The sequence below is a fragment of the Mixophyes fleayi genome, chromosome 1 (assembly GCF_038048845.1).
Source record: "Mixophyes fleayi isolate aMixFle1 chromosome 1, aMixFle1.hap1, whole genome shotgun sequence".
Classification (NCBI taxonomy): domain Eukaryota; kingdom Metazoa; phylum Chordata; class Amphibia; order Anura; family Limnodynastidae; genus Mixophyes; species Mixophyes fleayi.
The window spans coordinates 382,352,753-382,378,180 of NC_134402.1; positions in this window are offsets into that span (position 1 = coordinate 382,352,753).

A 25,428-nucleotide genomic window follows, 5' to 3' on the forward strand; every position below is an offset into this window, starting at 1 on the left:
ATGCCATCGGATTTACCCAAATTCCCCATACATGTTATCAGACATCCACACATGCCCCTTAAATGTTCATCAACTTCCTCACATGCCATCAGATTTTCACAAATTCACCATACATGCCAATCACCCCCCCCCCCCCACATGCCTACAGACCTACACATATTCCATCAGCTCTCCCCAAATGCCATCACATCTTATATGCCCATTAGCCTCTTTACACGCTATCAAATCTCACGAGCTCCTTACTTGTCCCCACAGAGGAAGGAGGAAGAGTACACTACGCTCTGTCTTCCTCCTTTCCTGATTATCTGTGACCTCCCTAGATTGTTCAGAGGAGGTCACAAGACATGGCTACTTTCAGTCAGTCGAGCAGCTGAATGTTTTCCAATCTACCCCTGCCGGCACCTGGATAACTATACTTAATTGATGCTCACGGCCAGGAGCCACATTTTAAAGCTCAAAGAGCCACATGTGGCTCTAGAGCCACAGGTTGGCCATCCCTGATCTAGGACATGCCCTACCCAAACTATAAATCTGTCCCCACATTTAAATTTACCTTCCCCTCCAATGCAACATGGTTTTGCCAAGGTGCAGAGTTACTCCTTTTTTTTGCTTTGCTCTCCTTAATGACTCAGGTCCAATGTGTAAAAAGACTGAGCATAAAATATCAAAACAAAATGTGCTCTCTCTTTTTTTATAGTATTTCTTTTCTTCTCCAACTCAATTTTAGACTATTTTGCAAAGCTGAATTAGGACGTATTCACATGGGGTGGTCAGTTCATCCACCTGAGTTGCAATTCATTCATCTGCAGCTGAAGAAAGAAGAATAGATCTCAGATGGGGCTTTAAGAGGGACTCAATGATCTCTATGAGGATCTCACAGCTATTGGAGGCAGCACAGAAACAGTCCATAGACTACACATGCTTTTCTTCTGCCTATGCTATGGTCTTTCTCTGATTTGCCCGCCATTTACAATGAACTGGCCCTTGTGACCGTGATAGTAATTGATAATTCCTTTTAAAACTCTGTCTGACATGCTTTCTGCTCTTTTCAACACTAATTAATTGGAATGCAGCTCCGGCAGAGGGGAAACACCCTGAAGCAAGAGGAGATACGGCAGGCTTACCACTCATGTGAATGTTCCTGTAGACAGTTGTAATATTTAATTCATTGCTCAATACATTGTGGTTTTACCACATAAAGTAAATGCTATGTCATAACAACATGGTTAATTGTACTAATGAATGCATTACTTTCACTGTGTAAACATGGAGCATTTCTGTATTATCAGCCTTAACTTATATATATATGTATATATATACATATAAATATATATATATATATATATATATATATACATATAAATATATATATATATATATATACACATAAATATATATATATATATATATATATATATATATATATATATATATATATATATAGATAAGATTGATAATACAGAAATTCTCCAACTCTCCATGTTTACACAGTGAAAGTAATATATATACACACACATATATATATATATATATATATATATATATATATATATATATATATATATATATATATATATATCTACGAAAAGTAAATTATATAGAGAGAACCGGTAACTAGTTTTTCAGCCTGTATACGCCACTACCAAGGCATGCCACATATGTACAATTCCCTGGGCCGAATAGGGCCATTGGTACTGCCATGGTAGAAATAGATGTTACATTCTTTACCAGCTTGCATAAGGAAGATTATCCAGACTAGAGCGGATTTATAATACTTTTGCTAAAGATACAACAAATGTAGATCAGCAACAGTCACATTTTTCATTGGATAGTCCTGATTTCACTTTAGAGACGTTGGGCTAGATTTACTAAGCTGCGGGTTTGAAAAAGTGGGGATGTTGCCTATAGCAACCAATCAGATTCTAGCTTTCATTTATTTAGTACCTACTACAAAATGACAGCTAGAATCTGATTGGTTGCTATAGGCAACATCCCCACTTTTTCAAACCCGCAGTTTAGTAAATCTAGCCAGTTGTCTCATAGGGCCTGAATCATTATGGCATGCAAAACAAACGTAAATTGCGTATTTATTAAAAAAAACACATGTAAATCATACGAAGGCCCATTTTCAACAAGTAGCAGATCTGTTGAATATAGGTCTAGGTGCGCTCTGCTTCGACAGACACAATACAATGCAAGATACGTCCAGTAAATATGTGGAATATAAAGTCTCAAAAAAACGCACAGAGAGAAAAAAAAGTTTTCAATGATTGTCACCTGGAAAAATATTAAAAAAAAGTTGTTTTTTCCCCATTAAATACATGTATCATGATGTTATTAATGTAATTATTTACTGTACATAAAATGCATTCTTACAGTTGCTGCTGATTGCAGACACATCATCTAGCATACATACATGGCCATCATCACTATCACTAGGCACTTATACCTGCCCTGGAGCGGGTGCAAGTGATACGATAGAAAAACACCTACCTTAGAAATGCCCAAAGCTTGAATCAGATATTGCTGCATGCACTTGAGCTTGGCACACCCTTTCAGTAAATTGACTACACGCATACACACATCCCCCTCCCCGTTTTTCCCATGAAAACGTAAGTTGTCGTAAGAGTTGTTTGCACTTGAAGATGAATTGGATGTTGCTGCGCTCACAGGGAAAAGTCCAGTTCTGGGCATGCACAGAGCGATTTTACGCAAAATATGGCATATATCGGCATTTGCGTTCTGTAATGAATCAGGCCCATACTGTGGTTTGATCAGGTTGGGCGTGGCCTCTGTGGACCTGGGACATAGTCTAAAATGTCCTGATATTACAATCAGCAATGTGGGAGAATTTCGAATAGAATAAAAGAGACTACGGGCTAGATTTACTAAGCTGCAGGTTTGAAAAAGTGGGGATATTGCCTATAGCAACCAATCAGATTCTAGCTTTCATTTATTTAGTGCTTTCTACAAAATGAAAGCTAGAATCTGATTGGTTGCTATAGGCAACATCCCCACTTTTTCAAACCCGCAGCTTAGTAAATCTAGCCCTACATGTTTTTCAAGGCAGTGGGTCCCCCATCTGTAGCAGGCTGCCATGTTAGGATGGAGGTGCTAACACAGCATATAGAGAGTGACTGGCTGCTTGGCAGACTTGTTTACAGAATACACTGTGTGAATGGGTCATACAGAGAGGCAGAGCCAATACTGTCACATTAGGTCAAATTACTGCATCCTCTGCTTTTTGCCCATTCTCCTACTGATGTGGAATGAGCTTCAGCTGTGTTTAAGGAAGTAGGAAGGTAATACTCTGCTTTTTAAAGAGCTGCAGAAGAACGTTAGGTTAACACTGATCAATGTGTTTTACATTTATCCTTCATATCTGAAAATGTACATTTTCCAGTTCAGTTGTCCTAATAGTACATGAATAATGTACACTTTGTGGAATCGCTGCTATCTCAAGACTGAAGAGGACACTAAGTCATATAAAGCTCACTCCGATAAGTTCAAGCTATAGTAAAGGGAAAGTCTAGATACCTAATTAATATAAATAACTTTATACATACCTAATAACATTTGAAGTGTCCAAGTCGGGATGTGACTACACTCCCCCATCATGTCACAGTGGGCATAGTCATACCCAGGGCGCTAAGGCGCCCCCCCCTCCCTCTAAAACACCCTTGATGTGCACTCTTAAAGAACCTGCCTTAGTGCATATGGGATCGACAAAAAAATTTATGAGCCATAATATACATCCCAATTTCCTGCAAGTGGGGACAAATGTGCACATTGACAACTGTCCCCTCAAATCAGGGAAGTCCAGCCAAAATCTGGACAGTTTCAAGGTATCCCTTCTACACCCAGTTACAGTGCTGCTAGATATGTTGGCACTACAGAAATAAAAGTTAGGGTGTGTGGGTTTGTGAAGCAATGTCATGCAACAGTGAGATCACAGGAATAATGTGCTACAAACACTAAGCTTTGTACATCTTACCTGGATTTGTAAAAGAAGGTTACTCCCATGACCATCAGATGGTTAATTTAAATATACTGCCTGTTATGCAAGTATGTAGCACTTTTTGTAATCTCGCCAATGGATGGCACTGTCATAGTGCTTAATGTTCCTATTTGTTGTTTCTGTAGAGCAGAGCTGGCAATCTGTTCTTCTATGCTTGTGGTCACAGTGTGGACTTCCAGTCTCTGGAAGTTCCTGTTCATATAAAGGAAAGCATGAAGGGAAATTCAGTTGCTTCCCCAACCGGTTATTTTAATGTTTCCCCAACTCAAACCCCACATCAGGTAATTTTTCTCTGAAAATTTTATTTTCTGATAAAATGCCTCCAAAAGACTGACTTATATACACTGTAATGACAAAAAAAATCCCATCAGCCTCTGTTGCCCCTAGGCACAAGCTCATTATATTTAATGCTATATCTATGTTTGATAATATGATAAAACATATATGAAACTGCTTTCCCTTGAAAATTAACAAGCTAGTTGTTTCTTAGTTAGGCTTGTGGCTGCAAAAAACAATATAAAAGTTTTCAATCTCAAAATAAAACACTTGCCTGAGCAACTTCAAAATATTATAAGGCTCTAGTGCTAGACCTCTCATCCCCAGCATGTCAACAAACAAATATGTTTCTTGTGAGGTAACGGATGAGCTCTCTCTATGTTTCACCTTCATTGGCTACATACCATTAGACTAGATCTACCAGGTTACCTGTTTAGTATAAACACGCAGATGGCTCAGTCACGGATCATTTGCATAGGTAAACCACTTGAAATCATTATTTAAATACTATTGTTCTTAGCATTCACAGCTGCTGAGTGGTTGGGTGAAAACTGTTACAGGTAAAACTTGTTGGAAACACCTGCTGGTGTGGAGGTGGTCTCAATGGAAGCAATGACATAATTAAACAATGGTTCATTTAACACTACTTTTACTTGAGGATGACTGGTGATAGATGTAAACTTTTTTGTTGGTCATACTTTATTTTTTTTTTCATATTTATTATTGCCTTTTTACAGATCCCAAAGTAAATTTATAAATATTTCGCATATTTTAAATCAATATTACTACAGTTCTTATTTAATGAACTTTAGGTCTATGTACTAATTTACATATAATATACTAGTGATCTGTTTTTGTAGCAGAGCATTGCCATATGTAATATTTAGTTATTACATATAATGCAGCTCTGCAGAAAAATGGACCAAAGTCAATCACCGCACCCCCAGCAGTGACATAAGTTTACCAAAGGGAGGAGGGGGGAGAATGACAGGACAAGCTGCATGATATGTATTAATCTCATTATTATGCATGTGCACTCTCGTTCTACCCATCCCCTCCTTCGAGCAGATCCCTGGATGATGGTCATGCAAATCACCTGACTGAAGGCAACTGTGGAGGAAAGAGTGGAAATGCACTGCTCTTACCTCCATATTTACCTTAATACATAGACCCTTAGTTTAGTGCAGGTACAGCATAACACTATGAACTACAGTACAATCTCATTAAAGAATGTAAAGTTGTGAACACCCCCAGATGTTAGCAGAGACCCCAAAGACAGGAGTCTAGGGCAGCAGGTCTGGGACAACCCACCAACTTCTTGAATGCCAGGAGATACTGAATATATTACCTGCCAGCCCTTGTTGGTTTGTTATTCAATGATCATTAGCAGTCAGTGTGAGTTCATGGAGCCTGAGAAACAAAGAAGAAACCCATAGAAAGCCCATTAAAACCTAGAAACAATCTAAGACTCTAAGTCTGACCTTCAATAGATAGACCAAATATAGAAGGTGTATTAATATTTAATTTAACAATAAGCCACATTTTTATTTGTCTTCACTAGAAATGAAGAACAAAAATTAAAATTGACATAACAACACTATGTGCAAAATGCTTTGCGATTAGAGAAAGTGGGAATTGTAAAGAGCAAGGCACATATAGGCAGGGATTGAACTGAAGAAAGTTTAGGTGACTTAGGGGTCTATTTAACAAGACTCCTCTATTACTCAGATTTTCTATCGCTGCTTATCACAGCGATGCTCAGCTCCCCGGTGACACTGACTGGCAGCTGGAAGAGGAGTCTTATCGCTCATCAGGCCAGTCTGTTGTCATCTGCACATGTGTGGGGCGACTTGCCGGTCGCATGTGCACACTGGAACTGCAAGCCTAGAACCAGATTTGTCCCCAAAAAATAGTTTTAAAAAAAAAATGACAAAAAAAATTAAATAAATAAATAGCTTAAAAAAGAAAAAAGAGCATAAGATGTGGCCCTCTTCTCTTGACTTAATCTGCAATATATTTAATTCTCCGGTTTCCCCTTCTCCCGTTACGGCTCTCACCACTTTCAAGTGAGAATTACGTGATGGGTCATATTTTTATTGCCACTAGGGCAGCAATTGCCCAACTGTGGAAACAGCCCCTGCATCCTCCTCTTAGCAAAATTGTAGCTAAAGCACAACACAGTTTTGAGATGGAGACTCTGGGAAGCCTCTTTGCCTTTGATGAAATTGTTTGTTTGGCATAACTACACCACTGATGGAGGCAGACTAGGTTCCCAGTTGGTCACCCAGACATCTCCTACTCATAACCCTACGGAAGACTCCTCATAACCCTTTCCTATTTTTTAGATTAATTTTTTATCAATGACTCGATAGTCTAGATATCTGGCCTCCTTTCGGCTTCCTCTCATTAATGTTAGATATTTAATATTTATGTTTTCTTCAAGGTCCATTACTTTCTTATTAGGATTTGGTCTTGATTTTGTTTTCCACATTTTTCAAATGTATTCCCTCCCCACTATGCACCCCCTTCTTCCCTTTTCCCCTTAATGTATTATTTCCCTGTTCCCATTTTGCTTTCTGTATACCTAAAGTTTTAAAAAAAAGTTCTACTAAAAATTTTACACTTAATAAAGAAAAAAAAATAAAAAAATAAGATATACTTTATTTTAATGATGAATGATAAATATGCTTCCTCATGCTTTGAGAGGTTCCAGCAAAGGCTTTTACCAACGATAGTCTTCACTGGCCACAGGCTTTGATAAATAGGAAATATCCCTAAATTCAGCAAAAACTCCCTTCTATGTCGGATTTAATTGTCTAATTGTGTAATTGATAAATAGTGCTGGTCTGAATATATTCAAACACACAAGTACTCTTGTGATACCAATTTGTGTAAAAGTTTTGGAGCAAATCATGGCACAGGAGCCAGTTTTTTAAAAAATGTTCTGCAGACAGTGATTGGAGCACCAAGGGCCACAGGGATAGGAGCAAATCTATCTAAAGGTTGCAATTTACTCCTGGTCAAAGCATTTTACGAAAGATGGGGTACAAATGCAAATTGTCCTTTGCATGCAGGGAGAATACTGCATGCTTTTACATATAGCACACAAATACTTGTCAGCTCAATTTTTAAACTATGATTTAGAGCTGAGCTAGTGTTTGCCCCCCTCTCAACTCTAAATCTGTCCGCACATTTTAAATTTGCCCCCCTGCGGTGCAACAGGGTTTTGCCAAGGTGCAAAATTGTACTATCTAACTTCATTTTACTCCTAGCATTAAATGAGGCCTTAAATGAACACAACATAATTTATGCTTATGCTAAATGGACCTTTAGCACACTTGGGATGTTTAGGAAAATGACAGGTCATGGGCAGTGAAAGCTGATGCAAGTTAGTGAGGCTTCATGTTTTATGATTTATACACTAAACATAACGATTGCAGATTCCTATTATTAGGTCAGTCAGTGCTAAGTTCACTCGGGCCTGAGCTCATTGGTGTTTATTGAAACGTACTAGAAAGCAAATGGGGCATGATGAGGCAAGTGTCCTTTAAACATAATGATGTGGATAAGACCTATTAATACAAATTGATATAAGTGAGATGTTTCCCAGTCCAAGGTGCTCCAGAACATAAAGAGACAAGCAATCAAACTCCAGTGTCACCTTGCTTTTGGCAGGCAAACACAAACAAAGGAACAATTTAGATTGAGTATCCATCAGCTTCCCAATTCCTCTCACTGCTTGCTGCTCCTGGATGTCCATTTGGAACCATAATTACCAGCTTGTACTGTCTGACAAATGTATCTCGCTTCTATGCACACCGCTCTTTATTCTTGCTCTGGTTCGCTCTCTGGTGGTGGGTTGTCGGTAGCAGGGGAAAGATCTCCTCATCTACCCCAGTTGGTGGGTTTTATCTTATGGGTGTGGCAAAAGGAATTATTCTCTGACCCTTAATCTACATGACCCCTGTGGATGATAGCTCCCAAAACCGTGAGCTAAAAGCACAAATAGAGGGCACCAATCTTGTTCAACAATAGAGCATACACATTGTGTATAGGGTAGATTGTTAATTCCCTCCTGCAATTAATCACTGAGTGTATTTTTTGATTTCCTCTGAGCACAAAACAAGGCTTACCTAATGAAAAGCATAAAGCTTCAGCATCAACATCGTTCAGGTCTGGCTTATAAGTATTTCCTTTTGTTTTAAAATGCACAATACAAAATTGGTTTGATTGCCAGATATGTAAATGCATTTTTGAGTTATAGAGTTCAAAATCTGTAGTCTCTTTGCATCAGGTGCAGATTGGCCAAAGCCTTTACTGGGAGTTTTTCTGGTAGACTGCCTGCCCCATAACGTCATAGGGCTGTCTTAGGGATTTGTAAAACAGTTTTTCCATATTTTTGCTGCCTGATCCCTTCTCATGGGCCAGCCACCTTATTGGTATCTCTCAATTGTCCCTCTTCAGATTCAGATCTCCCAACTGTCCTGAATTAGGTGGGATATTACAAATTTTAGGGGGCTGCCCCACCAACCAGATTATGAACATTTTTGTCTGAATTTGGGGACATTTGGCAGATGTATCCCTCTGTGTGTGATGCCTCTTAATGCACATGTACCAGCAGGGGTTGGAAAGCTGTTATTGAGTGGGGAGCTGGGAGCGGTCAAGCACTTCTGAAGCACTGCATATGCCTTGGGGTAAATGGCCATGTCCCCAATGCGACATGACATGAGACATAAGGAATGGCCACGCCCCTTTCTTATACGCGCTGCCGCATGTACTCTGTCCTGACTCATCAATTCAAACATGTTCTTATTGCAGGTATTTTAAACTACTTTCCTTTATTCATGAAGGGGGAGCTGCATGCACCTAACAGTGGTATGGGCAGGATTGCCGCTGTGTTTCAAGGGGAAAGGGTTGGATGGTGGCCGAAAGTAATAGCCACACCCCCTACATGCTGGCCACGTTCACTCTGGTGGCACAGCTACCCATACCTTGCCGTAATATCAACGCTATGGGGCAGCACAAGTATTGCCCTGCCTTCTGAATAAAGCAATAATATTTTTTTCAAGGACACTTCAAATTCCCAATCTGCTTGTGCTTTGTAGTAGCAGAAAGCAGTAAACAGGAAATGTGTATTACCTGCAGGCATCTTGTATAGGTCTGTTCACAGTAATTCCCAGTGGAACTGCTGCTTAGTTCTCGCACGGTCTGGTTTAATTAATAAGCCCCACATAGTCTAACATGTTAGAAATTCCACATCCACAAGTTCTAAAGACACAACTAATCAATTCAAAGGTGAAAGTGCTAGTCATGGGATGTGTCTCTTAATCTGATATGGAAAAAGAAATTATATTTTTCCAGACAACCATGACTAAGGCAATCTTGAATCGCTTGTTAGGTCAAGTCATGAGTTGTTATGAAAGACAATGAAGACTGAGACTGCCGTCTGAGCAGTCTAAAGAAAACATGACTGGTGACCAGGATTGTGTACAGTATAGTCAGCTGACGCACAATGGATTTTCCCCACTGTGCTTTTAATTGAAGTCACTTCTTCCTGCAGACACAGTAACATGCTGGGAAGATGCAAGACCTGGGAGGGCTCCAAGCAGGATGACTTAGGGATTGCCTTGTTATTTTAGCTGGGAAATTTCAGAGTAGCAGTGTGAGCTCTTGCACCTACAAAGGCAGAGTTACAGGAATCTTCTGGATTATGAAACATAATATTTACAATGCTATCTTTATTTTTCAAAGGACAGCAATCATGAAACAGAAATTGCAGCCGTTCACATCCAGCTAAATGTATAGGCAGTTCCCACAGTTTAAGTCCATGAGAAATAGTTTTGTGTCTGTTTCATCTAAATGTTGATCAGTTCTTAAGATGTGGGAAAAATATTACTCTACGAAAGGCAGGTCCATGTATTTCTCACACAGAGGCCCAGGTCAAGGTCAAAATAAATAAAATATTCTTACAGGATACTTATTTACTGTTATTTGTTGGACATTACTGTATAATATGGACAGTATGGTGGCTTAGTGGTTAGCACTTCTGTCTCACTCTGTCTCTGTCTGTGTGTGTGTGTCTGTATGTTAGGGAAATTAGACTGTAAGCTCCATTGTGACAGGGGCCAATGTGAGTTCTCTGTACAGCGCTGCGGAATTAGTGGCGCTATATAAATAGCTGGTGATGATGATAATAGTAGCCTTGGATACAGTCCAATGTTTTCCTAAAAAAAAATTGCTGACTAAGGGAGTCAGGGACATGACACCTCTTCCGATCCCTTACACAAACTGATATAAATATTTGTATTATTGTCTTATTCCTTGTTACAGCTTGCAGCATGGTAAGAAAACACAAATTTATTAGCAAATAGCATTTTGTTCATTAACGCCCTATATTTTGCTGCCTCAACAATCTGCTAGCTAAGAGAACTGCCTCAGTTAGCCTTGCTATAGGTTATAGACAGAGGCTAAAGATAATAACACCCACAATTTGATTGACTGTTGCCAGATTAGGTTCCCTACTGTCTGTGGAATTTATACTGTTGGCGAACATGTTCTTCTCAACTCCCTAGGCATGAGCTGGCTGATTCTCATATCTATCAATCCTTAATTATGGATACACACAGGTGCTCATAAAACGCAGGCACTCATAAAGCTGAATAGCAAACAAAACTCAGCTTGCTTAAAAGATAAACATAATTGATTTATGATTGTTTTAATGTTCTGCTTTGTTCTAAGGTTTCTTAAGGGTATTTAATAATGTGTACTTTATTCAGTGATTTTTATTAAATGCTTTGTATTGCAGTTTTGTCCCTCCGCCCTCTCCTCCTACTCATTAGGAAAGATCTTAACAACTGAACCAATACCACTTACCATTGTATCATCTTTGCTTAAGACATCTTATACATCTTAAACAATTGCAAACATAACCTAACTGAACTCTGTGCTGTGGCCACTTACAGAGTAAAATCACTGGTGCTGTGAATGTCATATGAGAAGCTCCCTTGGTTTTGCATCTGCTAGATTTTTTTATACAGCCCACAGTAATGCGCATGCTTATTGTCCACTCTAAAGAGATTCCTGTGTAAACAAAAAGTGCTGGGGGAACCGAGATATGAAAAATCTTCAGGGGGACACTAAAAATTGTAAACGTTTCATTAAAGTTCAACCTCCACAACTTTAGTACGACCTCTTTTATTAAAGTTAACTTCTCCATTTTCTCCTATGAAATCTGATTCATTTAGCCTCATTTATAGCTCAAATTAATTATGGGAATGAGGGGACCAGAGTAGAGTCTTTATTACATGTGGCTCTTATGCGTTAGAAGTTTTGTTTTATATCGGACAAAGTGCTCCTAAAAATGTGCTTCTCTGCCGAAGAACAACTGGAAAACGCAAGATGTGTTCAATTAAAAGTGTAGGATAATATCTGATCTCCACCAGTTCAAGCTGGTGTAAAAATCAAGTCTGCTTGTGGAGTGGAAATGGCGGTGGGCACTTTTGCAAATCTAGGGAGTACGCTAAAAACACACCCTCCCCACCCCTTATATAATCTGAATAATTTTACTCGGAAATATGAAACCCAATTTCTGAACTGCTCTGCAACATTTGGCACTCAGGTGCACCTACTCTGTATAAAGAAATTGCCGCATTCAGTACAACTTCACCTATTAGCCTGCCTCCGCAAATGCCACTTGCTCTGTTAACCTATGCACTTTGGTGTAAACATAGTCACAACTGAGCAGCAGAGAATACTACCAAAAAGCATTGCTCACTGTGTCTTGTCCATTTTGCACTTTGGGAATGAAACCCATTGACTATCCAACCAAGAAGTCTTGGGGGTATATTTACTAAACTGCAGGTTTGAAAAAGTGGAGATGTTGCCTATAGCAACTAATCAGATTCTAGCTGTCATTTTGTAAAATGCACTAAATAAATGAAAGATAGGATCTGATTGGTTGCAATAGGCAACATCTCCACTTTTTCACCCGCAGTTTAGTAAATCTAGCCCTTGGAGTTGGAGGATGTTTATGTCCACTTGTAATAAGTGTTTGGCTGCAATCTCATGTGCACCTAACTTGTAATAAGGACTGGGCAACCATATTTGACTTGAGTCAGCAACAGATTTTTGGCCAATCAGGTCATCAGAATTTTCACAGCAGCAGCTATTATTTCGGGAGATTATGTGCTGATCTTTCGGGATGTAGTCATCAGTCATCTGACAGTAGCAAGACTGCTGCTGTCACGTGCAGTAGCAGTCTTGGAGCAGGGATATGCGAGAAGCCATAGACAGAGGTAGTCCAAAGAACCAGGGTCCCCTAAAGCACAGAGTAGTTTTGAGGAGATCATAACATCTAATGCTCTTCTATATGAAACAAAATTCATACAGAGATGGACCACTACACTGCCGGGTTCAGCTCTGCTCTTCCGTGCATGCAAGGGGGCTGTGAATTTGCAGTGAATCCCTGTTCGGTTTCACTGGTCTTGCTCTGTGATCAGTGCCAACACTACTGTCCTTGCGTGGTGTGCGGAAGCTATAGACGCCCTTCTACTCCAGGCTCCATAGCCGTTGCACCCCTTGGAATGCGGTAGATCCACCTCTGCATCCAACTTGTTATAATGATTCCTGAAAGTACGACATATCATGACATACATCTACACTGATAGATTGATATGCAATTACAAAATAAAATATGTAAATACAGACAGGCAAAACATATTTTAATTATAATTTTCATTTATTATCTATTGAAAAATGGTTTCTATTACTGATAGATATAGAGTGTTGGAACCACCACCTGATTTCCACATTACAGTTTTGTCTATAAATCTATCCACGGGCTAAACATTTTTATGTCAATGAGTGTCTGAGAACCCATTAATAATTTAATAGTCCATTGGAAGTCACCAGAGTCAACCTCAATTTTAGTTTGTACACAACTATAATTCACGAAGTGCAATGTTCCCGTGGGAGAGTCTGTGTGAAGGACAAAATCTGTCTGAGAATCTTTATTTCCAAAACAATTTGACAAAATGGAAAAAAAAGATTAAAGGATAGAGGCTATAACCCTAATATACTACATCAATATTACTACATGATGCTTTTTCTATCCAGGGATGGATACATGAAATATAATCATTCTTATCAGTCACCTTTGGTAACTAATTCTAAAGTAGGTATTCAGTAGGGGAATAGTATTATTGGGGTCCTAGGATATATGATGACAATCTGAAACATCATTTCCCAGGAGACCAAAAGTCAATTTGTTGAGCACACAAAATATAGCATAGATTTGATTATTTTATTTTTTAAAATTGAAATTCAAGGATAATTCCTTCCTGTCTTATTTTGGTGGAGACTGTTTTATAAGTATCTAGAGACTAAACTTGAGGAGAGAGTCATAAATCCGCCTCAAATGAAATTGCTCACTGTCAATCAAATGAAACTTGATAATTACCTCTCTTTAAAAATGTATATATTTTGGAGTAAAACATACTATTTTATTTGTCTTCTTATTGCAATCCACATATTATTAAGTGGGAAATAAAGCTAATATGCAATCTAATCTCTAATTATCAAAATACTAAAGTATATCAATGGCTTGCTTAAAACTTACTGTATAAAAAAACAACATAAAGTATATTCATTACAGAAACATAATGAAAGCTTCATTATCTACCGGCCAAAATGAGTTGTTGAAACATATGTTTTTTTATTTGTAATACTGATTTTATATATTTAAAATATAGCCTTATATTTAATATACTATATTATATTATATGAGAGAAATAAAACTGTATAAAATTAGATGATTGATAACAATGAAATTTATGGAATTTTGAGTTTTGACCCATTTGTGCAATAAAACTATTAGAGATCTGAACTATTGTTGAAATATGTTGATATGTTGATAGTACCTTCAGAAGACATTATCACAAAATAACAGAGGATTGCACCTTCTCATTCTTTCCCTATTTAAAAAAATTGTACATTGTTTTTTGAAAACACCAAAATCAATTCTTCCTTTGCCAATTTCAACCTAACTATAAGCATCAATGATTATTTGATGTCACTTTTTTGACTGCTTGTTTCTGAGATACATTTACAATGTTTAGACCTGCATTGTCCATTACTTTCTTTTTTTTTTTTGAAAGGTACATTTTTATTAAAGTTTTTCAAAACAACATAAGTGTGAAAGTAAGACATCATATAACATATATGTGGAACATTTCACTTTAAGTAACAGAAATGCATATTAGAGAAATCTCACAACAGTACATAGTAAATTGGCATGTTACTGTAAAGAAACGAAAATGATGTTTTTCTTATTTTTGTTGTTTTGGGGGGAAGGGGGAAGACAAACAATGGGGGAAGGGGGATTTGGGGAAGAAAAAGAGGGGGGGAAGAGTTTATCAACCATTATTCCCTGTATCAGATGGCGAAGAGGAAAAATTGTGACATACTTGGCAATAAGGAGGTATAATCAGACTGTCTATGACTACCATTTAAAAGTGTAAGACGTTCCAAGCCTCCAATAACCATAGTTTATGGGAGCGGGTGAGTGTCAGACAGTTGTTAATGGGGGTTCAGCATTGAAATGGTTCGCCCAAGGAGACCATGTATTTTGGAAATTTTCTGGTTTATCTTTAAGAACAGCTGTAATGCTTTCCATTCTGTAAATTGACCAAATTTTGCTAATGGTAGTTGAGAGCGAGGGGGGGCAGTATTTTTCCAGTGAGCTGCAATCAAACATTTAGCTGCATTTAGCATATGTCCAATGAGTTTTTGTGTGGGTCGGGTGACGTCAGGGAGCCGTCTGGGAAGAAGGGAGTAAAGAGGGGAATCGGGCATCCTAACCTGTTTCACAGATTTAATTAGCTTATGAATTTGCTGCCAGTAAGACTGCAGTGTAGGGCAACTCCACCAAACATGCAACAGGGTACCCCGCAGTCCGCAACCCCTCCAACATCGATCACTGGAAGCAAAACCGATAGCATGCAGACGGGAGGGGACTAAATACCACCTGTAATAAATTTTACATGAATTTTCCTTTATCCTCACCGAAATTGATGTCTTAGCTACATTAGCTCTAATCTTTGACCATTCTTTTGGTGTCAGGGTCTCCCCAGTGTCCCGCTCAAAAGCCAACTCGTGCTGCTCTTTATCCGGCTGACCAAAACTATTAATCAGCTGGTAAACAGTGGATATTAAACCTCTAGTAATGGTAGATGAACGACATAGAGACTCTAAGGCCAAGCAATGATCTGAAGGGGGAGGAGTTCTTAGGGAACAATAAAAATGCCTAAGCTGCAGATATTGATAAAAAAATATTCGCTGCAGTCCTAGTCTTTTCTGCAATTCTGAAAACGTAGGGAACACCCTCATTGGGGCTAGATCCCAGGCAAAGAGTAGATTGTGTGAGGTCCAATGATGGAACGTTCTGTGATCAAGGCCTGGTTCAAATTTTTTATTGTTCCAGAGCGGGACAAGAAGCGGGAATTTAGATAACATCTTATAGGCTCTAGTCACTTGGTCCCAGATTGAAACAGAGAAACGGGCTGAGGGTAGTTGGGCTAAGCGTCTTGTCCTATGTTGGGGTGAGATCTAAAGCAAGGAGTATGGGGAGTATAATTGAAGTATATCTGATTCGATGTGGGTCCATACTCTGTAATGAGGAGGTGAGTGCCAAAGGATACATTGAGACATATGTGTAGCTTGATAAAACTTTAATATGTTTGGAAGCCCTAGTCCTCCAGCGGTCTGGTGCTTAAAGAAGATATGCATTCGTACTCTAGGCTTACATCCTGCCCATACAAATTTGGAAATACTCTGCTGTAGATGTTTAAGGGTATGCAAAGGAACCTAAATTGGGAGAGTCTGCCATAGATACAATAACCTGGGTAATACATTCATTTTGACAGAGGCCATACGGCCAATCCATGAAATGTGAAATTTATTCCATTGGGATAGGTCATTTCTAATTGTGTTAAGGAGTCTGGGAAAATTAGCTGCGTATAATGAGGAATAGTTTTTAGTTAAATAGACTCCCAAGTATTTAATCTTACTATGCTGCCATCTAAAATTAAAATTGACCTTAAACCATTGGATAATGTGTTGGGGAGTGTTTAAGTCTAAGATTTCCGATTTATCAGCATTTATTTTATAGTTCAAGAGTGAGCTATATGATTTAATTTCATTAAAAAGGTTGGGCAGGGAGATATGTGGCCTAGAGAGCGTTAGTATAACATCATCAGCATATAATGCTATCTTATGGTCCCTAGTACTCGTGGGGATGCCTGTGATGTCCGGGTTATTCCTAATCCTGGCTGCCAAAGGTTCCATAATAAGGGCGAAAAGTAGGGGGGATAAAGGACAACCCTGTCGGGTGCCATTATTTATACTAAAGGGAGAGGAAGTGAGACCATTAGCTAGAACCGAGGCTGTGGGGTTATGATATAATGCAGAGATTCCCTTACAAAAAGCTCCCTGGATCCCCATGCTCACCAAGGTTTGCTGCATGAAGGGCCAGGCCACTCTATCAAAAGCTTTCTCAGCATCTAGAGCGACCACCAAAGTAGGGAGAGACGTGTGATTAGCCCAGTGGATTAGATCTATTACTCTTCTGGTGTTATCTGAGGCTTGTCTTCACGGAACAAATCCCACTTGATCGGGGTGGATCAGTGAGGGGAGAACAGGGCCCAATCTATTGGCTAGTATTTTAGCAAAAAGCTTTAAATCCACATTAAGAAGAGATATGGGCCTGTAACTGCCTACCTCAGTCGGGTCTCTGTCCGGCTTAGGTATCGCTACAATCCCTGCTCCGGTGGTGGCTCCATCAAATTTGCCTCCTTCCAAAATCGATCCAAACAATCCCATGAGCATGGGTACCAGCTGGCGGGAGAATTTCTTGTAATAAATTGCGGAAAATCCATCTGGACCTGGGGCAGACTGACACTTTAAAGTTTTGATGGCATCAGAGACTTCCTCTGATGTAATATCTGCATTGAGGGATGCCATTTGAGTTCTAGGGAGTTTAAGTAATCGGCAAGAATGAAGATAGCTCTTAATGTTTGCTTTAAGTTGGGCCGGATCATCTATTCAAGGACGCAAATTATACAGCGAGGCGTAGTAATCCCTAAAGCGCTGCGCTATCTTTTGAGGGTCAAAGAGTAGGGACCCCGCAGAATCTTTCACTGACATTATTCTGTTTTGAGTACGTCGGGCACGGAATTTGCGGGCCAAGAGCGTATCAGCCTTATCTACCTTTTCATAGTATTTTTGCTGAACCCAAAGCAGGGTTTTAGCTGCTTGTTTTGATAACATTTGATTTAATTGCCCTTTGAGAGAAAGGAGCTGGGAGTATAAACGTTTTTTAGGATTAGTTTGGTGGCGAGATGCAGTTAATTGTATCTGTTGTTCGAGCTCCAGAATACGGTCTCTTTCTTTCCGCCTAGTCCATTACTTTCTATGGGGAAACTGCTAGCATTGAAGGATTGAGGAAAGAGATGTAAGAAATATAATTGGATTCACTTGAGGCATTTTTAATGAAGAATGGAAAATCATTTCCTTTCTAACGTTTCTTTTTTGCTTATTTTAATAGTTATGTATTTGTTGAATGAATTTTGTTATTTTTTTTATTACAAATGTTGGTTTTCTTATATTTTTTTATTTAAATTGGGTGCTAGTCCCTTCTCATATTTGTATGGGAATCTGATGTTTTTGCCCTGGTTTACTACATTGAGAGCTGACTTTACATCATTGAGGTAGTTGTAAAGTCTATTTATGCAGGCCACCGATAAGGATTTTTAAGATATTTTTCAATTAGACATTTTTGATGGTTCTTTAATTTGGTTAAATGAGGTAGTTAATTGTTTGAGCAATAAACTGCAAATAAAATCAAAAGACTGTTTTGATTCATTATATCCAGGCTGCAGAGAGAGAGAAAGAGAGAGAGAGAGAGAGAGAGATGAGAAGAGAAGAGGTTAGAGAGAGACAGAGAGAGAGAGAGAGAGAGAGAGAGAGAGAGAGAGAGAGACAAGAGGACTGAGTGAGAGAGAGAGTGAAAGGACAAGTACAATATTTTTATTTTATTAAAATTCCCAGTTTGTGCTTAGTGCAAACACCTGCAATTTTGCACCATAATGTTCTTTTAGCTAATTTAATTAATTGCTCATTTGACCATTATGTATGAATGAACACACTACCACTGGTAAACAGTCAATCTACTTCTATGTGTCTGTGCAACTGTCAAAAAGCTGCAATTTTCATAGTGGATAATAACGTCATTTGTACGTAATCACCACTGCAATGTGATGAACTTTCAATACACATAGTAAATGACCCAATGAACGTGTTGCATACCAATAGCTATTAACGAAAAGCTAAAATTATTTCTAAGTATGTGGTAAATAGTCAATATTATCCCATGTAACCCACCATGTGGAATTTCATAAACAATGTATTGTTATTCTGTGTTTGGTGTATGTGTTAGGTTTATTTGCATTTTGATCTTCTATTATGCTGCATTGTGAAAAGTGCTTAAATAGGCGTATAATACCCTTACTGCTCTGTTTCCTTTTTTCTATGCTCTCTTTGCTTGAACGGAACTTCCCTTCTGTGTTGTTCATCTAACCAAAGCAAACTTCTCAAGTGACTGATGATTTAAGTGTTGCTTACGTATAAAGCCAGGAACTCATAGCTACCTTTCCTGAGTCTTCCTTTACATGCTTGCAGAAGCTAATCTCTAATATAATAACACTTAATACACTGTATTTGCTTCCACTCTTGCCCCCACAAACCACATAAATATAAATATGGCTGAGCCAGTGTGCCTGGCCGTGGGCAGTAGAGTTGCAAGACCGGGGTTTCGCCATGCTAAGTCCTTCTGATGTATTGTGTTCTTCCTATTTTCCCTGCTCCAATTAAGTGAAAATTGGTAACATATGTCTTATAGAGACCTATTTATAAATGGCTGCATATGCCCCCCCCATGAAATATCATCCCTTGTCATAATGATAAGGGATGATATTATTTGACCATGTATTAAATAATCATCCCGGGATGGTGCTTCTAAATGGCGGCTTTCCTGGCGATGACTCTCCTACCTAACCACTCCTGGTTCTGAGCCATTTTGCAGTAGTTACCGGAGGGGAAAGCAGGTACTGTGTATGGCAATTCCAAACGATCGCTATATATAGTGGAATCAGTTTTTGTTTTAGGCCTTTGCAAGCTGTGATTTGCACCCATTTAGGTCTTAATGACTTAATTGCTTGGTAAAATAGCAGTATGTATGGGCACCTTTACTCTGTTTATATTAGGCTAAAGAAGAATATAAATATGGGAAGAATTCCTTGAACAAAGTTGCTCACAATTGTTCTCATTGCGGTGGGTTTGCTTGCCTGCAAATTCTGTGCATGGGCAAAATGAACCCCATAGTCTTCATAGCATTTGAAATGTCTCATTTACTGGATTAATGATTGTTTACATATATACTATATACTATATATCTCCTCTTTTGCCTAATTTATATAACAGATGTGGATGTCCGCCATATTGGGATCCATGCTAAACTTGCCATACCTAGGGATGCCAAAAATCTCCCATTGGATCACCTATTTCTCTGCATTACCGCTGTCACAGCTATTTTAAGTGCATAGAATTGATAAGCAAACTAATAGTAAAGACTAAAGGCAAAAGCAATGACATCTCATAGAAACAGAATCACAGTCACTGTACTCTGGTGTGCTTGGAATCTTCATAGTAAAGTGCTTTGAGTCATATTGGGAGAAAAGTACTATATAAAAGTACTATATAAATTAAATTATTATTTTAATTATTGGAAATTACATCCTGGGAAAGACAGGGAGAGATAGTTATGGGAATTCAACACTGTCAGTGCACATGTCCTTTATACACCTACAAAGGTCTAAAAACTCGCCAACCATCCAGGCTAATGAAATTAGTAAAATTCGTAAAATTATACACAGCCCAGCCCACAGCCTACATTATATTAAAGAAGCAGTAAAAATAGTTCATTTCATTCATCCTAGGTTCAATGCAAAGTATTTGTCAGAAATATACAATTTAGGACACTGTAGTCAAGCAAACAAATGGTTAACATACTAGATATTCAGCAGTCAAGGATAATTTAAGCAAAATGTTTTCTCTAAAAGTTCTTTCAAAGGAATGGCTTATTATAGTTTTAGAAAGGTACTTCAAAACTTGCAAACATGTAATATAAAAGATGAAATAGAAAGTGTATACAGTATATCACCAATGATTCAGTATTGTCTTCTTCTCCAGGGGTTATACCTATAATCAGGACTTCTCCCAAAAATTATAATAAAGAATATTTGAAAATATTTTCAACAGTCGTAGGATCTCATCAAATCCAATGAAAATCCAGTATGATTGAGCTAACCAATTGGGTATGGAGGAAAGCCTGGTTGAATCGTTAATCACGCTGCCAGATATGTGTGATCACAGTTCTACATGGAAATATTGGTGGGAGCAAGTGTTCTGCATTGAGATCAGTCTGTTCACTCAAATCAGAGCTTCTTATTTGTTCAATTACTAAATGATCTGATTATTCTACAGCCATGCAGAACGGCCACATAGCTGCATGTGCGGGCAGTATTACTATAGACGTCAATGAGAAAATATAAGTGTATATGTTAATGTTGATAGTGCTTGTGCTGTATTTACTATGTCAAGATAATTATGTGTTTTGTTGTCTATGGATAGTATAAGTATATATGCAGGCAAATATAAATCTTAAACATAATATGCAGGCAGTATAAGCTTGTTCACCTATAACTTATTAATTGATTTTGAATGTAAGGTGAGATATTCATGGAAAGCCATGATAGCATTATATACAGTATATATCATCATCATCATCATCACAATTCATTTATATAGCGCCACTGATTCCGCAGCGCTGTACAGAGATCTCCCGCACATCAGTCCCTGCCCCATTGGAGCTTGCAGTCTAAATTCCCTAACACACACACACAGACAGAGATAGAGAGAGAGAGAGAGAGAGAGAGAAAGAGAGAGAGAGAGAGAGAGAGAGAGAGAGAGAGACTAAGCCACTAATTCCGCAGCGCTGTACAGAGAACTCATTCACATATATATCTATATGTATATAAATATCAGGTTAGGGGTTAGGGGTACTTCTTGATGCAGCAACCAATTGGTAGCACACCAGTCCGGGGGCCTCGGTACAAGTAGCCACAGCTAGTTTAGCAGCGTAAAATAAACAAAACATAATGAAAATCCTAGCCTGTCCGACTCTAACTAACGTAGTTGAGAGTTCCCCCTCTAAGGTGGAAGTACCTAATATCCCACACACAGACAATAACAGAACTTACAGGTAACAATGGCAGTGTCTCTCAGCAGGCCTCTGACCTGTTCCCCAGGCAGTGAGAGACTAAGAGAACAGCCTCAGAGCTTTTTTTATCTACACCTCACAGGTACAATGCTTTATTAGTCAGCATCTGTCTAGCAGGTTGTAAGACCCAAAATGGGCCTAATGAATGGAGCCTGCCCTTCACTCTCCATTCATAACCCCAGGGACTAATATACCGACTTACTGAAGCTGGACCGCTGTTTGATAACCTTCTCTCCAAATACACACACTCTCCCTGGGATTTTAAACACATACGACAGAAACCTGGGGCATAAGTATCTCCCATTAACAACTTCTCCAGTGCTCTTGTCACAATATATATATATATACAAGTTAACCCGTGCATGATACTCATGCATTCTAGTCAAATCAAGCTACTTAAGGTCTTAAAAAGGTTCTTGTCATGCATTTGGGCCTAGCCCAGGCCTCCTCAGGAGAAGAGCGTTACTTCCCGACGCAAGCGCCCTTTTTAATGTGTGTTCATGAGGTAAAATTACCTCCCGAAAATGAGTTTGACCCCTCAACTCGTAAATTTAGCCTTTACTACCCCTCCCACGGGGGGAAGGGGGATGATGGAAGTTAACTGACTTCACTATTCTAATTTTTTTGTCAAATAATGTCAGTATACCAAATTTCAGGTCAATTGGATGAGCCCTTTCTGAGAAAATAGTTTTTTCCACACACACACACACACTAACACACGCCGCTACACATGTGTGTTCATGAGGTAAAATTACCTCGCGAAAATGAGTTTGAGCCCTCAACTCGTAAATTTAGCCTTTACTACCCCTCCCACGGGGGGAAGGGGGGATGATGGAAGTTAACTGACTTCACTATTCTAATTTTTTTGTCAAATAATGTCAGTATACCAAATTTCAAGTCAATTGGATAAGCCCTTTCTGAGAAAATAGTTTTTTACACACACACACACACACACACACACACACACACACACACACTAACACACGCCGCTAGGCTTTTACTTTTATATATTAGATAATGCTAAGAATTTAGTAGGTCAGTGTATAACTCCGCCCAGCAGGTGGCGCTGCAGCTTTTTTTTTTTCCCCACACACAGACTAACACACGCCGCTAGGCTTTTATATTATAGATTTCCTTTTTTTATATTTTTTTTTATGTTAGCAGAATGTAACATATTCTGTGTGGCAGCTTATGGTTCAATTTTATATCATTGCTGAAAATAAATATGTTATTATTATGATTATTAATGGTTTACCTATAAATCTAACAAATTGAGTGGTGGGAAAGGAATGCTGTTGTGAAACCTACGTTTCCAGTTTCAATACATAAGATGAAGCGATCTCTTGCCAATTTATTTTTCATGAGGAGTGTTATTAATTTCTGTTAGATTCGGATATGGGAGACAGGTTAGGAGATACTTTACAGCTCATTATTTTCAATCTCAGAGCAAAGGTCAAGGCTTCAGACCTGTACTGCATGAAATCAGTTTGAGCTTAAGGATATGGTTTGTTATTTCTGGAAACAATGAAGACTGCTGAAATTATTTTATGGCAATCTGTTGCGGTCTTCTGCACTGTCTCCTGTTCTGTGTATGTGTTTGAAGATTACTAATGAGTCTCAGTTGTAGCTTGCACGCATATCCTGGGCTCAGGCAGCTGAAATATGTCATCTTTACTATACTTACCCTTAATTTGACACAAATGGGTGCATGTTCTTCCTTCTACGGGGATCTCTTTGGAAATGGGCATCACGGTGCTGTATATGCTGAGAGATAAGACTTTTTCAAGACAATGACTTGTCTAATCGATGATTGAAATAGGTCTTCCTGGTACAAACATTCAGGGGATCATATAGAGTCAGCAGTTGTATAGACTAAAAGAGTTTTTATGAAAATGCAGTAGAATCATTTATGTCTCAGTCTACTCTCAGACCTGACATGAATTCAGTATAAATATGACTGCATAACTGCTAAGAGCTCATTCCCAGCAGGAGCTTTTAGGGCCTGATGTAGAGTCGGATGCAAATCGAACTCACAAGTGCAAAAAGCATTTTTAGCCAAGGATCCGTCTCAGCTGGAGTGCAAACTGCGCCTTGCACCTCTCTGTGCTTAGAGAGGTGGAACGGGGAAGGTAGTGGGTGAGCCTAGCTGTGGTGGGTCCAGAGGGGTGCGATCGGGGCAATTGCTCCCCCTTGCAGCGCAAGCCTACCTTTAAATTGCATCCAAGACAGCGATCAGACCGGAGGAGGGGCGAAGCCAATCATGGGTGGGGGCGGGGCCAATCGGGGCCACCCAATCAGAGTAAAGTAGAGACAAGATTATGCTAAATCACCCTGCCCCCTCCCCCAAAAAAGTCTTGGTCCGCTCTTGGAGCCCAGCAATGTAAGGGCGTGTTCACACACATGCTACGCTGAGTTGAAAGCAGCAGCAGATAGGTCTCTCCCAAACAGTTTAACCAATCTTAGTGCTGTTTGGGTGGAAGAAGCACAATTTTATTTTATTTTTTTACATTAAATTAGTTATTCAATTATCTGCTTTACAGGGCTGCTGTGACTGATATACTTAAGTGTATCATGCACACGACCCATAAGGCAGATAAAGAGGTGTGTTTGAGCAATTTACATAGTATTCTGAGTCGCACGGATCTAAAGTTCTGTGCTACTTGGAATCCTGTGTAAATTACGGGATGCAATTTACACATACGATTTCAGTGTACATTGCACCACACTCTACATTAGGCCCTTAGCGTGCAAGTCATGTCTATATGTTTTTTTTTTTTTTTTGCAAGACCTGTATCTATACAAGCAGAAAAGGATGCTCAGAATGCCAACAAGGATCTAAATAAGCAAAAAGAGTGCAAAAGTAGGAAGTTTAAGTATGTTTTTATTTCAAATAAATTTATTTTTAAAAAGGTGCATGTAGATTACTTACGTTTTTCCCTGATGCACTACAAGTCCCAGCGGGGTCTGTGTGCCAAGGCATGCTGGCATTTGTGGTTCACCAAGAGCCAGCATGCCTTTGGTTATGCTCGCGCTTGAAATACTTCCAGTACTGCCAGCATGCCCAAACACTTAATGTTGGCCTGGGTATGCTGAGACTTGTAGTGCACCATTGACAAATTGACTAACTAAATCATTTTTTTACAATTACCATCCATCCACCTTTCCAGGAGTATGGGAATAACCCTAGTGCGGGTTACTCTGCCACTAGCCCTGGCTGGTATAGCCTAGTTTACTGGTAAATTTGGGAGGACCCCATACTCTTCATCTCCCTGATTTTGTCAGTATCAGTCTAGACATATCCTAAGTGTGTCTTGGGAATTCTAAGTAAACTACGGGATACAATTTACGCTTGTGTCCAACTCCACACAATAAAAAATAGATAAAAAATAGTTTAAGTGGAAAAAATATTTTCTACATAGTGTATGCACATGTTGGCATGTTGGATGTAAGTGACATGCATCTGAACTCTGTCTAACCTGGACACATTTTCTGCTCTGAACACGGAGTACATACGCACAGACTTGCATTCGACTTTTTCAATTTATGCTTATGTTTGCTTTCCTTTCTGAATCAGACCCTACATCATGTTTGCCTTTTCTCCCAGACTGTCCGGGAGACTCTCGAATTTCTAGGAGTCCTCCCGGACTCCCCAGAGAGCAGGGCAACGTCCTGGTTCCTGGTCACTTCGTTAGTTAAGTGGCGGGGGCGGGGTTTAGGACATGATTCATGCATCATCCTTACC